At 43.7% G+C, this 14,544-nt stretch overlaps 1 protein-coding gene across 5 annotated transcripts in view; it reads right to left on the bottom strand.

The window, feature by feature from the left end:
• Positions 1 to 14,544, bottom strand: part of KIAA0232 (KIAA0232 ortholog) — an 88,142-nt gene that overhangs the window by 67,017 nt on the left and 6,581 nt on the right. The window lies entirely within an intron of this gene.

Below are 14,544 nucleotides of genomic sequence, written 5' to 3'. Positions count from 1 at the left end.
GATTACAAACCAGCTACCAAACAAAATCCCAAAATCAAAATATAGTTCACTATTATGAAATTCTAGAAAGCTTTTAGAAAAATTGTTGGAAAAGTGATGGAACAACTAAATTTTAGAAACCTAAAAACTTCAATTAGGAGAAACTTAAATTGACCTTCACTCTAAGAAATGCAAATATTCACAAGCCCAAAGCAAGTTTATTTGGAAACAAAAAATTAAAACAAGTAGATTTTTAGAATTGTTGAAAATGCAAAAAGCTCTAACATGATGAAACCCATTTCATCAAGGATGAAACATTTTATCAAGTAAAATACTAGATCATTGTGTACTAAAATAATTTTTCAAAGTGATACTGTTGCTTGTCAAAATGTCTGTGCACAAAAATTTTACAGCTTTCAACTTCTCATCTCAAAACTACAAAGTGATCTATCTTCTGAGTTTCAATGAGTGGGGGAAAAAAATGGCCTGAAATTCTACAACTCACTGGTAAGACAATGGGTCAATTCTTTTTTGTAGTTACTATTAAAAGCCATAATCTAAGTAATACATATTACAATTCTCTAAAACGAACTTAGGTAATAAGCAATTGGTGATGTTTTAGTATCTGTTAATAAGAGATATCTAATTCAGTATAAAAATTTTATATGGATTATCTGACTCATATCCAACTAGTTATAAATTTTAAAGAATCAGAATAAAATTCTCTTTGATTTTGCAAAAAGATATATATTTGAGAACTCAAAATATGTTCAAAGTACATATTTTCATTTTACATCCATTATTCATTCAATACATGCTTCAAAGATTAAATCAAGTTTTTAGATGTGACTTTTTTTTAGCTTTAAAAATGATCTTTTTTTTAAACTTTTTATTTTATATTGGAGTATAGCCGATTAACAATGTTGTGATAGTTTCAGGTGCACAGCAAAGGGACTCAGCCACACATATACACGTATCCATTCTCCCCCAGACTCCCCTCCCCTCCAGGCTGCAGAGTTGAGCAGAGTTCCCCGTGCTCTACAGTAGGTCCTCGCTGGTTATCCATTTTAAATACAGCAGCGCGTACCTGTTGATCCCAAACTCCCTGACTATCCCTCCCCTATCCTCCCCCACCCCCAACCTTAAGTTCCTTCTCTAAGTCTGTGAGTCTGTTTTGTAAATAGCTCTACTTGTAACATTTCTTTTTAGATTCCCCATTATCGTACCGTATTTCTCCTTCTCTGTCTGACTTACTTCACTCAGTATGACAATCTCTAGGTCCATCCATGTTGCTGCAAATGGCATTATTTCACTCTTTTTAATGGCTGAGTAATATTTCATTGTGTTTATACACCACTAGGTGTGACTCTTAACATAACAATATCATAGCCCCTAGGAAGCTATTTAAATGAACAGTGTCATCATTTAAAAGATAACCTGCTACAGTTTCCCCAAGGTGTACTCCAGGTGATATAAAAATATATTACTTTTGTTATAGAACTTCTCCTTTTTGCATAAATTCGGGAAATACCAGAGCTGAAACAAAAGGTTTGTTTATTTTAGGACATCTTGAAACTTTTAATATGGTAATGTGCCTGTGGAACCTCCCTGAAGGAAACAAAGTAGACAGCATTTTCCATACTTGTTAAGGATCCTTTCTGTGTTCCTCAGAATACGCTTTGGTAAACATAATCTTCTAACCAGAAAGAATTAACATTTTCTCTAAGGCCCACATTATAAGCAAGACATAGATCACCTAGGGTCCTTACAGTCTCAATTTCCCAGGGTTGAAAAGTTAAACTGAAAATATAATTTTAGGAATTATAGATCATTAAGTACATCCTTCTCCTTTTCTTTAAATAATCTGCATAAATTGTACTGTTCTATACAGTAAAATCAATCAGTACTCCATTTTTTAATAGTATCAGAAACTTCCAGAACCTCCCTTTTCCCCTGGGCATGCCTCATCCTCATTTACTACCTTTGACTACATACACCTGGAGGCTCTTGACTCCTCAATGCGTTCTCTGCCGCACTGCAAGGGCAGGGTCCACTGTGACCCACCTACCTACGTGACACGCGCAGCAGGCAAGGGAGGCACCCGAGTATTATGCGGGTGCCTACAGCCACTGAAATGGTCTTGGGTTGTTCCTATTTCACAGAACGACCAAGCTATTTTGTAGTGGATCAAGACAGACATCTGACAACAGGATGTTCATAGCAGAGCCACCACCAAGAGTGAATCCAACTGACCAGTGGATCTACAATGGAGGAAAGAGGATGGCGCTCAGAGGGCACACTCCTGGGGCTGGTGGAGACACAAGCTAAACGTGAAATACCTGTATTTAACAAACTTTTGCTGGATGTCAGGCACAGTTGCTAAAAAATTTAGAAATACAACCAAATTTAAGTGTACTTTGAGGCATTCCTGAATCGGAAACATGCTGAGAAGCCCTACTACACTTGGAGCCCAAGTGACTACTTATGTATGGAATTCTCCCTAGATCAATGAAATAGACATACTCTTCGAACCTAAAATGTAAGTACTTTAAAGACAGGTTAGGGCTTCCCTGGTGGCGCAGTGGTTAAGAATCCGCCTACCAATGCAGGGGACATGGGTTTGAGCCCTGGTTGGGGAAGATCCCACATGCTGCGGAGCAACTAAGCCCGTGCGCCACAACTACTGAGCCTGCGCACTATAGCCTGTGAGCTGCAACTACTGAAGCCCGTGTGCCTAGAGCCCATGCTCTGCAACAAGAGAAGCTGCGCACCGCAACGAAGAGTAGCCCCCCTTGCCGCAACCGGAGAAAGCCACGCACAACAACAAAGAACCAAAGCAGCCAACAGTAAATTAAAAAAAAAAAAAAAAAAAAAAGACAGGTTAACAATGCAACATTCCTGAAAAATATATTTAAAATACTGTACTCAGCAAAGTATGACACTCAACAAAGGTGATACATTTGAGATTGGAATTTTACACTAATTAAAACTCTTCCCCTCAAAAAACAGACTAAAATGACTATCTGTAGAGCCCAATACAGGTCAAAACTCTTTAAAACTTCACAGATATGTTCAAATCATAAGTATTACGTCACAAAGGTGAATGTAAAGGAAGGAAAAAATTAGCAGAAATATTACGCAGCATGTTTCAGAAAGGCATATAAACAAAGATGCAAGAAAAATAGTTAACTATCCAAACACTAAACAAAAACATCAACTTTCAAACAACTCATGTCAAATATGAAATTGATTATTCCTTTCTTATAGATTCTGGTCAAGTTTTCTGTCATGTGAACTAGCTGATTTGGGGGTTAGTAATGAGTATTCTACTCAGATGAATATAAAATTAAACAACTAATAAAAAGAAAGAGATTATCATCCCTTGAAATATTTAATAAATTAGAGTAATCTTATTCAAATGCATCTTTCAGGTGTTACCTAAGTACCAGTAATTGTAACTACTGGAGTGACTTTTACCTAGAGTTGTGTTATAGACCCTATGAACATTTATGTTTCAACTATTCGATGACAATGTTAAAGATCTGTGTAACTTATGCAAATATCACCACCTACAAATCAATTCTCCTACTTTGACCTCTCAGTCTAATATTTCCAACTACCCAGAGGATATTTCCATTTGAACGTAAGTTAGCCAGACCTCAATTTGTACAAGAATTGCACATACATGCAACTCATATTTTTTTTTAAGATTTTTTTTTTTTTATGTGGACCATTTTTTTTAAGTCTTTATTGAATGTGTTAAAATATCGCTTCTGTTTTATGTTTTGCTTTTTGGCCAGGAGGCATGTGGGATCTTAGCTCCCCGACCAGGGATCGAACCCGCATCCCCTGCACTGGAAGGCCAAGTCTTAACCACTGGACCGCCACGCACTCATGTTTAACTGTTATCCTTCCTTCAATGTTCTGTCATTCTTTCCCTGAGATAATCTCACATCTATCAATTTCATTCTTCTGCGCCTCCTACATCACCAACCTACTTCGCCTTGCTCTATACCTGAATCACCACTGTGTACCCTATTATGTTCCAGACAAATCCCCTCTGTGTCCTCACGCCCTTGGGGGAGGGATGAAGAGGAAGCACAGCAGAGCCAACAGCACCCAGGCCTCCTACGGAGCGAGCTAACCAGTGCTCCGGCATGATGGTTGCTCAGGATCATGAAACTCCGAGAAAGCGTGAACTGAAATAGAAGGATGCCTCCCCAGGGATCTGTGATCTTTACTAGAAGAGCAACTGCGGTTAGGAAGGGAGACAGTCACTATGACGGTGAATTTTAGGTGTCAACTTGACTGGGCCACGGGTGCCCAGATATTTGGTAAACGTGTTTCTGGGCTGTGTCTGTGAGGGTGTTTTCTAGGTGAGATTAGCATTTGAATCAGTAGAGTAAGTAAAACAGCCCTCCCCAACGTGGGTGAGCCTCACCCAGTCCACTGAAGGCCGGAGTAGAACGGGAAGTCTGAGTAAGAAAGAATTCTCTTTCTCTCTGCCCGTCTTTGAACTGGAATACCGGTCTTCTCCCGCCTTCAGACTGAACTGGAGGTACCCCATCAGCTCTCCGGGGTCTGGACTTCTCCGGCTCCACAATCACATGAAACAGTTTCTTCTCTCCCCACCCTCCACCCCACCCCTATCCTGTTGGTTCTGCTTCTCTGGAGGACCCTGACTAACACAATCACTTAAGACAGAGTAGGCCTGTCTCTTTCATCTGTCTTCTAGAACGGAGCCTACTAGTGGTATTAACGTTTGCTTTTATTACAGGTAAAACATCTATGCACATAACGCTTTCCAGTTATAAAACACAAAAAGGTAGTAAGTACCACCCAGCCTAGAACACATTACCATTTATTTGTCCACCTCCCCACCCCGTCCCACCCCATCCCACTGCCTCCCCATCCAACAGTGGCTACTAACCTGTGTCATTTCTTTGATTGTTTTAAAAGAGAAAACTTGTCACAAATGCAGATTTGTTTAAACAATATATATTTCAGTTGTATTTATTCTTGAGCTCTGTAAAAATGGTATTACGATGTATATAATCTCCTGGGACTTCCTTTTTTTACTCAGCATATGTTTCCAAAATTCACTCATGTTGTATGCAGAAGTTTATTCACTTTTACTATTTTATAATACTCCATTGTATAAATACCATATTTCATTCAATCTCCTGTCAATGAACATTTGAGTTGTTTCCAATTGCTATTATAAACACAACAGCTATGAACAGTCTGGTATACGGCTTTTGGTACACATTTTCCTGAGGATATATACCCAAAAGTGGGACTGTCAAGTTACAGGATATACAAATGCTGAACTTTGCAACATAAAGTAAAATTATTTCCCAAAGAGGTCATACCAGTACTGCACTCCAATCAGCAATGTATGTAAGTTATCCCTTAATCTACATCCTCTCTAATACATGGTACTCAGAGACATGAATTTTTGTCACTGTAGTGAATGTAAAAAAAGAAAAATACCTCATGGAGATTTAATTTGCATTTCCCTTATCATTAGTGACAAGCAGCTTTTCATATACTTATTGGCTATGATTCCTCTTATCTGAACTACTTGTGCACAGTTTTTACTCATTTTTCTGTTGAACTGTTCCTTTTTTGTGGCCTTCTAGAAGTTCTTCATATAATGGACACTAATCCCTCACCAGTTATATATGCCAGAAGTATTTTTCCCAGTGTGTGGCTCATCATTTCCTTTACGCTATCCTTTGATAAAAAATTCTAACTTTAATACGCTGAGTTTATCAACCTTCCCTTTTTTATGGCTGGCACTGTTCGTGCCTTAAAGACTTTGCTACTCAAAGAGTGGTGCAAAAAAAAAAAAAAAAAAAGAGTGGTGCATGCACCAGCTGCATCAGCATTCCCTGGGAGCTTGTTAGAGATGCAGACTCTGGGACTTCCCTGATGGCGCAGTGGACTGCGCTCCCAATGCAGGGGGCCCGGGTTCGATCCCTGGTCAGGGAACTAGATCCCACGTGCATGCCGCAACTAAGAGTTCACGTGCCACGACTAAGGAGCCCACCTGCCTCAACTAAGACCCGGTGCAACCAAATAAATAAAGAAAAAGATTAAAAAAAAGAAATGCAGACTCCAAGACGTCACTCCAGATCCACTGCATCAGAATCTGCATTTTACCACGTCCCCCAGATAACACATATACTTTAAAGTTTAAAAACACTGTCTTCAGATATCCTACCTTACCTCAAGATCGGAAAGATACTTGTCTGCATTTTCTTCTGAAGTATTCAAGTTTCTCTTCTCACATTTGTGGCAGACTGCAATACTATTGTTCCCAACTATCCTTTTCCTTCCCTTATCCATCCCTTTACCCAGCAGGTCTCTACTGTCACCACGGGACAGACCGGCAGTACCTCCCTGAAGCCTCAGTACATGCCCCTGCACCGCTCCCTGTGACTGGTCAGACATAACATACACCAGGTCCAAAAAGATGCTTTAAAAGTGATCATGGGATTCAGCCTGGCCTCTTCTGGTATCACAGAACAGCATGGGCCCCAGAATGAGAAGACACCTAATACAGAGCCACAGCAGCCAATTCACAGCAGCCAGTATGTGATGTGAACCAGGAAGAAATGTTTGATGTTTAAGTCACTGAGATTTGGGGTTTTGGTCATCAAAGTACAACCTTGTAAAATCTAATAGAATATTCAAGTCCTTAACCCATCCACAAGTTACCTATATCTAGAATTAGTGAAGTGAAATTGTGAAGAAGGCAGCTAATTTCATTTTTTCTACAAGGAAAAGCAACTACCCAGCATCACTTACGGATCAGCCCTCCACCCCAATCTGCAGCACCGCTTCTCTCCTGGATCAAAGTTCCACATAATCACAGGTCTTGTGCTCAGTATACTCATCCCACGCCAACACCATGCTGTCTTCATCACTAGACCTTTCCATGAAGTTGCGAGATTTTTCTCCAGAGGTGTCTTCCCAATCTTGGCCCTTCGCTCTTTCTTATAATTTTAGAATCAGCCATCACATTCTATGAGAAACCCTACTGGGATTTTAATTGGAAATGCATTACATATACAGGTCAATCTGAGGAGAACTGACTGCTTTACAGTACTGAGCAAGGCCCATTTCTCCATTGAACTGGATCTCCTTTTATGTCCTTCAAATAAGTTTTAATTTTCAACACGCAGACCGTGGCTATTAGATTTATTCCCAGATACTAGGTTACAGATTCTCTTAGGTCTTCTACACAATCACTGTCTGCGTATGACGACAGCTTTGTGTTCCCAGCATTCCAATCCCATTAACGCTGTTCTCTCTGTGTGTGGGCTGGTGCTCAGGAGCACGATGAAGAGAAGTATCAGTGGGGCATCCTCTGTCTTCTATGAGATTATACAGGAAATGTTTCCACACTTCCTCACTAAGACGGATGTCTCTCTAAGTTTTCTGTAGACATTCTTTATTAGTTAAGAACGTTTCCTTCTACTTGACATTTGCTAAGATCACAAATACAGCTCAGTCACCTATATCTAGAATTAGTGAACAAAGACACTTTCTTCCTTTTAAGCGTGGTTTTCTTCCAGCAACAGCAGAAGCAGCTTACGTTTACTGAATCCTTACTATCTACGTGTTCCCTTTTTACAAATGATGAAACTGAAACTTAGGAAATTAATTTCCCCAAACAGCAAGAAAAGAGGAAGAGTTCGGATTTGAAAGCAGACTGAGCTAACGCCAGGGTCAAGCTCTTCACCACCACAGACCATCTGATAACAACTCGCAACAACCCAGAAGGATCCTTCTGGCCCCAAAGGGGATGACTTTAGCAGCAATGGTCTCATCTAACTCTGGCTTTCCAGGAATTACACTTTGCTCTAATGGAGTCCAATACGACCACGGATTCTGTAAAGGGTCCTTCAAATCATCAAAGCAGGACAAATCAACAGGGGAAAGAGAGCAGTAGCATAAAATGAGATGAGAATTTAAATTCACATTAAATAGGTTTCACATTTTTGAGAATGAGCTATTGCTCTGAGAACCTCAATGTCACTGACAAATACTTGAAAACAGGCAGACAGATGGCTAAAGAAAACCAAGGAAGTCTCAACCACACCAAGAAAATAGCAGGTTAGCATCGATACCACGTGAAATAATGTAAGTTTAAGGAAACCAGTGTGTCTAACCTGGGACAGGAAAGCTTACTGTGCACTCTGACCCCGTTCACCGCGCGAGCCCACCCCTGCCACACATACATACATATTACACACACAGTGGGGGGGTGAGGGGAGTCACAGACACAGGGCACAGACTTATCCCGTATTTCTCCAGAAGCCTAACCAATGAATCAAATCAAATCAATCAAAACTTTTCTAAGAAAACTACTGTCCACCTGTGGCAGACACTGTGACGTACCAGCCAGACCCGCAACTGAAGGACACGTTGCCAGCCGCTGGGAGTGCTGTGCCAGCTCCTCAGGGACTGCCTCGGCGGCAGGGAGCTGTCCCTTCCAGCGTCCTGACCCTTCCCAGGACTGCCCCACATCTGATGACTGACTGTCAGGAGTACACAGGTCCAACCTGGAGCAACTCTGAAGGGCTGTTCTACCTCCACAGCTCCCCATGGGGGGCGCCAAGGCTGTGACTGGGCCTGCAAAGCAGCCCCGCTTCTCCCTTCCTTCTGCAGGTTCTGCAGGTGTGGCCCCCAGGCGTACTTCTCTTTTTTTTCTTTTTTTAATATCTACTTATTTATTTGGCTGCGCCGGGTCTTAGTTGCAGCACACGGATCTTCGACCTTCACTGCGGCATTTGGGTTCTTTAGTTGCGGCGTGCGGGATCATTTAGTTGCGGCATGCGGGATCTAGTTCCCTGACCAGGGATCAAACCCAGGCCCCCTGCGTTGGCAGCACAGAACCTTAGCCACTGGACCACCAGGGAAGTCCCTCCCAGGGGTACTTCCTAATCAACATTCTGCATGCTAAACTGTATGCAGCTGCTTTCCAGAGAACCCACCTACCAAAGAACTCATAAAGGAACCAACTGCCCCATCAGATTCACGACCCCCTTAATCATAGTTAAATATCAGAAACAACCACCATTTGGTGTATGTTTACTTTGTGCAAGACGCAGTGGGGGACACAAGGCAGCTTAACCTGGAAGGTAATGGTGGCGTGTTGTCTAGTAATTTTAAAGCTAAGAGAATGTGATTTCAGCACATGCACGAAATGATCATACTCACACATCATTTGCTCTGCAGAAAAACCAGAATCCAGCATTCCACTCTATGGAAACTCTACGTTTTGTGTTTAAGAACATGAATATGCTTATCAAAGCTCTAGACAACGTAATCACTTTCAATTAGTAACTCTTCTTCATTCTCTTACAAGCACTATTCATTTTCAATCTACCTCTGTTCAGGCCCTAATCCAATGACTGATGTCGTTATGAGAAGAAAATGTGGACAAAGACACACAGAGACTGTCACACGAAAACAAAGGCAAAGACTGGACTGCTGTGCCTACAAACCAAGAAATGCCAAAGACCGCCAGTAACCACCAGAAGTTAGGAGACGGACACAGAGCAGGTCCCCCCTCAGAACCTCCAGAAGGAACCAACCTTGCTGACAACATCTGGACTGCAGACTTCTGGCCTCCAGAACTGAGAAAGAATGTCTGTTGTTCTAAGCCACCTAGTTTGTGGCACTTCATTACAGCTGCGCTAGGAAACAATACAGCACCTCTGCAGCACTTCCTACCCTACCTATGATTGAAACTGCATTTATTCTCCCACAACTTTTTTTTTTTAATTTATTTATTTATTTATTTTTGGCTGTGTTGGGTCTTCGTTTCTGCGCGAGGGCTTTCTCTAGTTGTGGTGAGCGGGGGCCACTCCTCATCGCGGTGCGCGGGCCTCCCACCATCCCGGCCCCTCCCGTTGCGGAGCACAGGCTCCAGACGCGCAGGCTCAGTAGTTGTGGTTCACGGGCCCAGCCGCTCCGCAGCATGCGGGATCCTCCCAGACCAGGGCCCGAACCCGCGTCCCCCGCATTGGCGGGCAGACTCTCAACCACCGCGCCACCAGGGAAGCCCTATTCTCACACAACTTTTATCTTGGTAAAAAGTATATAGGGATGTGACAGTGGGGCGCATCGGAAGCATGCCACCTTCACGTTCAGAGACAGGTCTGCTAATCTAGTGTTGTGCAAACATTTCTCAAAGTAGCAGAACCCAGTACCATATCTGAGACAGGCTGAAGGGGCACAGGTGAGGGGAGGGGGGGCCTGGCCAAACACGCCTCCCCGTCGCCCCACCGTCTGCCTCATGCCCTAAGTACCTGGGCTCTCTAGAATTCTTTTATTCATCCGTTCATTCAATAAATCTTTGAGCACCTACTTTGTGCAGACACTGCTCTCACAGCATGAACAAACACTGAGCTAAACCAAACCTCCTCATCTTACGGATTAAGAAACTTAAACGTGTATTCGGGGTCCCAGGTGAGTGAAGCCCAGGGCCGCTGTGGGCCTAGGTCCGAAACTGGTGCCCTTTCCATCACACCATCCGCCCCTCACCTAACCTGCAGCCTTGCCATCATGTAATTGTACAGAATCAAAGCCACGCCTTTTTGCTTTGCACTTAGCAGATCCTTTTAATCAGCCCCTGGCTTGGCCATTACTGCTCGCTGTCCCCACAGGCCCGGAGGCCTCTTGAGAAGCTGACAGACCTGACTCCCGAGCCAGAGAGAGAGGGAGGCCAGCCCTGCCGCGACGCAGCCAGTGCAGACCGCAGGGCACTACCGGAGCCTTCCCAAGGTGGTCGCCAGCCTGCCCTGGCAAGGCCCACGCAAGTTCCACTCAGAGGAGCTGCGGGTTCCATGACAGCTCCTATCGCATGGCTAGTGAAAAAACTTGCAAACACTGTTCTTAGATGTGCAAGTGTGTTTTTGGAAACAGGAGAATGAAATGCAGGGGGAAAAAGTATAAGATCTAAGGGCAAAAACATGTGCCTGACACACATACCAACACAGTAAAAAGAAGCCCCTGAGCGGCACCGGAAGGTCCTCAGACGGCCTGTTGCCAGTGAAGGGCCAAGCCTGTTCCTCAGCTCTGGAGCCCTGTGCGCTGATCAGGCCAGAAGTGGACTGGGGCCGGGGGCGGGCAGGGAGGGGACGCGTGCCAAATCATCTGACTACCACAACAGAACAAGCTGCGTGTCAACCAGAAAACCCAATTACAGGCCTAGATAATGGACGGCCACTCCAGTGACTAGGTCCACTCCCCGGCTTAGAACTGGGAAAAGGAAGGTAAGAAATTCTCACAGTCGTTTCATCTAGGGAAGGTTGCAAGATGAAAGCAAGCCCTGAGAGCGAGGCTTTGAAGGTCACAGCCACTTGCCTGCATTAACTGCGTCCAATCTTCTAAATGTGTGCTTCTTCCTACTGTGTGGCTGCATCCACAGAGAGGCTACATTATAACTCTGGTTGAAAAGGCTGCATTCTTGTCCTGATGAGACTCACTTAAAAAACAAAAACAAAACAGTATAGGGAAAGATCCCACTCTACAGACCACCTCCAAGACTTGTTGACTCCTAAAGCCACGGCCGTCGGTCACACGGTGGCAGGCCTAGTTGCTCTCTGGTACTTTTCTTTCGCTCAAGCTCTAGAGACCACAACTGTTACCACCCTCACTGTGCCGCCCTCTCAGCCCTTCCTCTGCGGGGCCCTCCTCTTCCCCAGCTCTCCGCCCAGGCCTCACACTTCTCTGTTTACATTCACTTCCTCCTTTGAAGCCATCCAATAGCAAAACCTGAGTCATGCCAATGTAATTTAAAAGTTTCTAGCAGCCATGTTAAAAAAGAAAAACAGATGAAATTAATTTTCATAATATACTTTAACTCAATAGACCCAAAATATTATCACTCCAAATATAATCAAGGTAAAAGATCATTAATGAGCTATTTTACATTCTTTTTTCCCATACTAAGTCTTTGAAATATGGTGTGTATGTGACACTTACAGAACATCTCGAGTCAAACTAGCCTCATCTCACATGCTCAGAAGCCGCACGTGGCTCATGGCTACCTTACTGAACAGCACAGGCTTAGCTGATCTCCACTCCCATGATTGTAATCTCTACATCTGCGTAGAGATTACTCCAAACTTTCTCTCACCTCCGTTTCTCTCTCATGAACCCAAAACTTACAGAGCCATCAAGCTACTAGACGGTGTCTGAGTGGCATCTCAACTTACAACATCTCTTAAAAAACACAAACGAAAACCCACAAATTCTTACCACCACCATCCTTGCCATGACCTTCCCAGTGTCAGTCAAGGGCAACTCTGTGCTTCCACTGCTCAAGTCAAAAGCTCTGGCACCATCCTTGACTCCTCCTGTTTCTCTCACATTCCGTATCCAACCCTTCAGCGAATCCTCTCCGTTCCACCTTCATAACGATGCACGATCGGGGTCTTCCACTTGCTCTGCCCTCGCCCTGAATAATGCTCTGCTCCTCAGACAGCCCCACACCTTTCTCCCTATTCCCCTCAGGTCTCAGCTCAAGTATCGTCTTACCAGAGAGCCCTTTCCTGCCCACCCTAAACACACAACATCCCTCTGGCCTACTTCATTTTCCCTCTTAGCACGCATTTGCACTTGATCCGTGTACCCATCTGCTTGCTTCCCCCCCACCCGCCCCAGCACTGAATGGTGTGGTGGCCACAGGCAGCCCCTCGAGACAGCCTGCCGTGGGGAGCCCAGCTGACTGAGAGCCTCCAGTTGCTACACGGTCACCACGGCAAAGACATCAGGCCACGTGTCCCTCAGGCTGCTCCCAGCAATGCTGACCAGCAGGGGGTATAGACCTGACCTGCCGAGCAGCCAGCAGCCTGGCCAAGACTGTCTCCAAACTGCCCTGGCCTGAGGCTGCTCTGGCCTGCCCTCCCCCATCTCTCCTCCCACAGGATCACACCTGCACGGAAGGGAAGCCGATGGCTCTTCCCAGCACTCCTGCTCCCTCCCTCCCCGTGTAAGTCTCCGGCATGCCTAACCATCTTGGCATCTAGGCATAGGACACTGTGAGCAGACAAGCGCCGTGTGAACCAATGAATCTCTAGGAAGAGCCGGGCAGTGGAAGTTGCAAAGATAGAAGTTGGGGCTCCTGCTCTGCCATGTATTACGTGTAACCTTAGGGAAGTTTCTTGAGACCTCTGAGCTGCAGCTTCATCATCTGTAAAATGGAGATAATACCTCCTCTCTCAAGAGCTGTCAGAAGGATTAAAGGAAACAGTTTACCTAAGGTCCCTAACAAAAGGCCTCACATGTAGGAAGTGCTTTAACAAGTGTGAGCTCATTCTCCTCCTTACCCGTGTTCTAATAGCTACTTCTAAGAACCCCTTACCTTTCCCCTTCACCACAAACTGACCACTTTTAAACTAAATAACGCCCCAAATAACCCTAAATACCCGCAGGACTACTTCAGAAAAGAAAATACCCAGCCTAATGTCTAAAATTATAAAAACTAATAAAGCTGCCAAGAAAATTTTCCATATGATCAATGATAATTTAGAGAAGTTAGAAACCTGTTCATCAGTTTTTGTTTTGTTTTGTTTTAGGCTGCCTAGGTTAAGGAGGTTTCTCACAAAAGTTCACCAAAACATTATGTATAAAAATGTTGGGCTTCCCTGGTGGCGCAGTGGTTGAGAGTCTGCCCGCCAATGCAGGGGACACGGGTTCAAGCCCTGGTCTGGGAGGATCCCGCATGCCGCGGAGCGACTGGGCCCGTGAGCCACAACTACTGAGCCTGCGCGTCTGGAGCCTGTGCTCCGCGACAAGAGAGGCCGCGATAGTGAGAGGCCCGCGCACCGCGATGAAGAGTGGCCCCCGCTTGCCACAACTGGAGAGGGCCCTCGCACAGAAACGAAGATCCAACACAGCCATAAATAAATAAATAAATAAATTAAAAAAAAAAATGTTTACTTTGTTACAATAACAACATGGACACCCACTCCATCAACTAATCAAATAAATTCTAGTGCATTCATACCACAGAATACTGGGCACATTAAAAAAAAAACACAGTGAAGTAGATCTGTACACGAGGTAGGTCTGTACATGCTGATATGGAAAGCGCTCCAAGATACAAAGTTTAGTGTGTGTTTAAACGAAGAACACTCTCTACCGTGACTCCATTTTTTAGAAGTACAGGCATAATTTTTTTTCTATGACATCCGAGAAGCTTATCAGTGATTTTTCAAAATGAGTACAGGATGGGAAGGGGAGTGAAAGAGAAGACTTAATATTCATCTTAAAACTTACTGCTTTTTTAGATTTAACATGGACTTTTTAAAAAATAAATAGACTTTATAAAAGTTACTTATATTCAAAACAATGTTTTGGTAAATCATACAAAATATATTTTGATAGTTTTAAATTAAGCTTTACATCTTACAAAAACAAGAAACTGCTTCGATGGCACCAGCAAAAAACTATTAACAATACAATCAGTAATAATTATCTATGGTGGTAATCAAAGGAAGCAGTGGCAAAAACAACAACAACCAAAAAAAGGACCAAAAATGT

This window comes from Balaenoptera ricei, chromosome 5 (genome assembly GCF_028023285.1).
Source record: "Balaenoptera ricei isolate mBalRic1 chromosome 5, mBalRic1.hap2, whole genome shotgun sequence".
Classification (NCBI taxonomy): domain Eukaryota; kingdom Metazoa; phylum Chordata; class Mammalia; order Artiodactyla; family Balaenopteridae; genus Balaenoptera; species Balaenoptera ricei.
The sequence above is the reverse complement of the archived record's forward strand: the minus strand, read 5'-3'. Positions and strand labels throughout refer to the sequence as shown.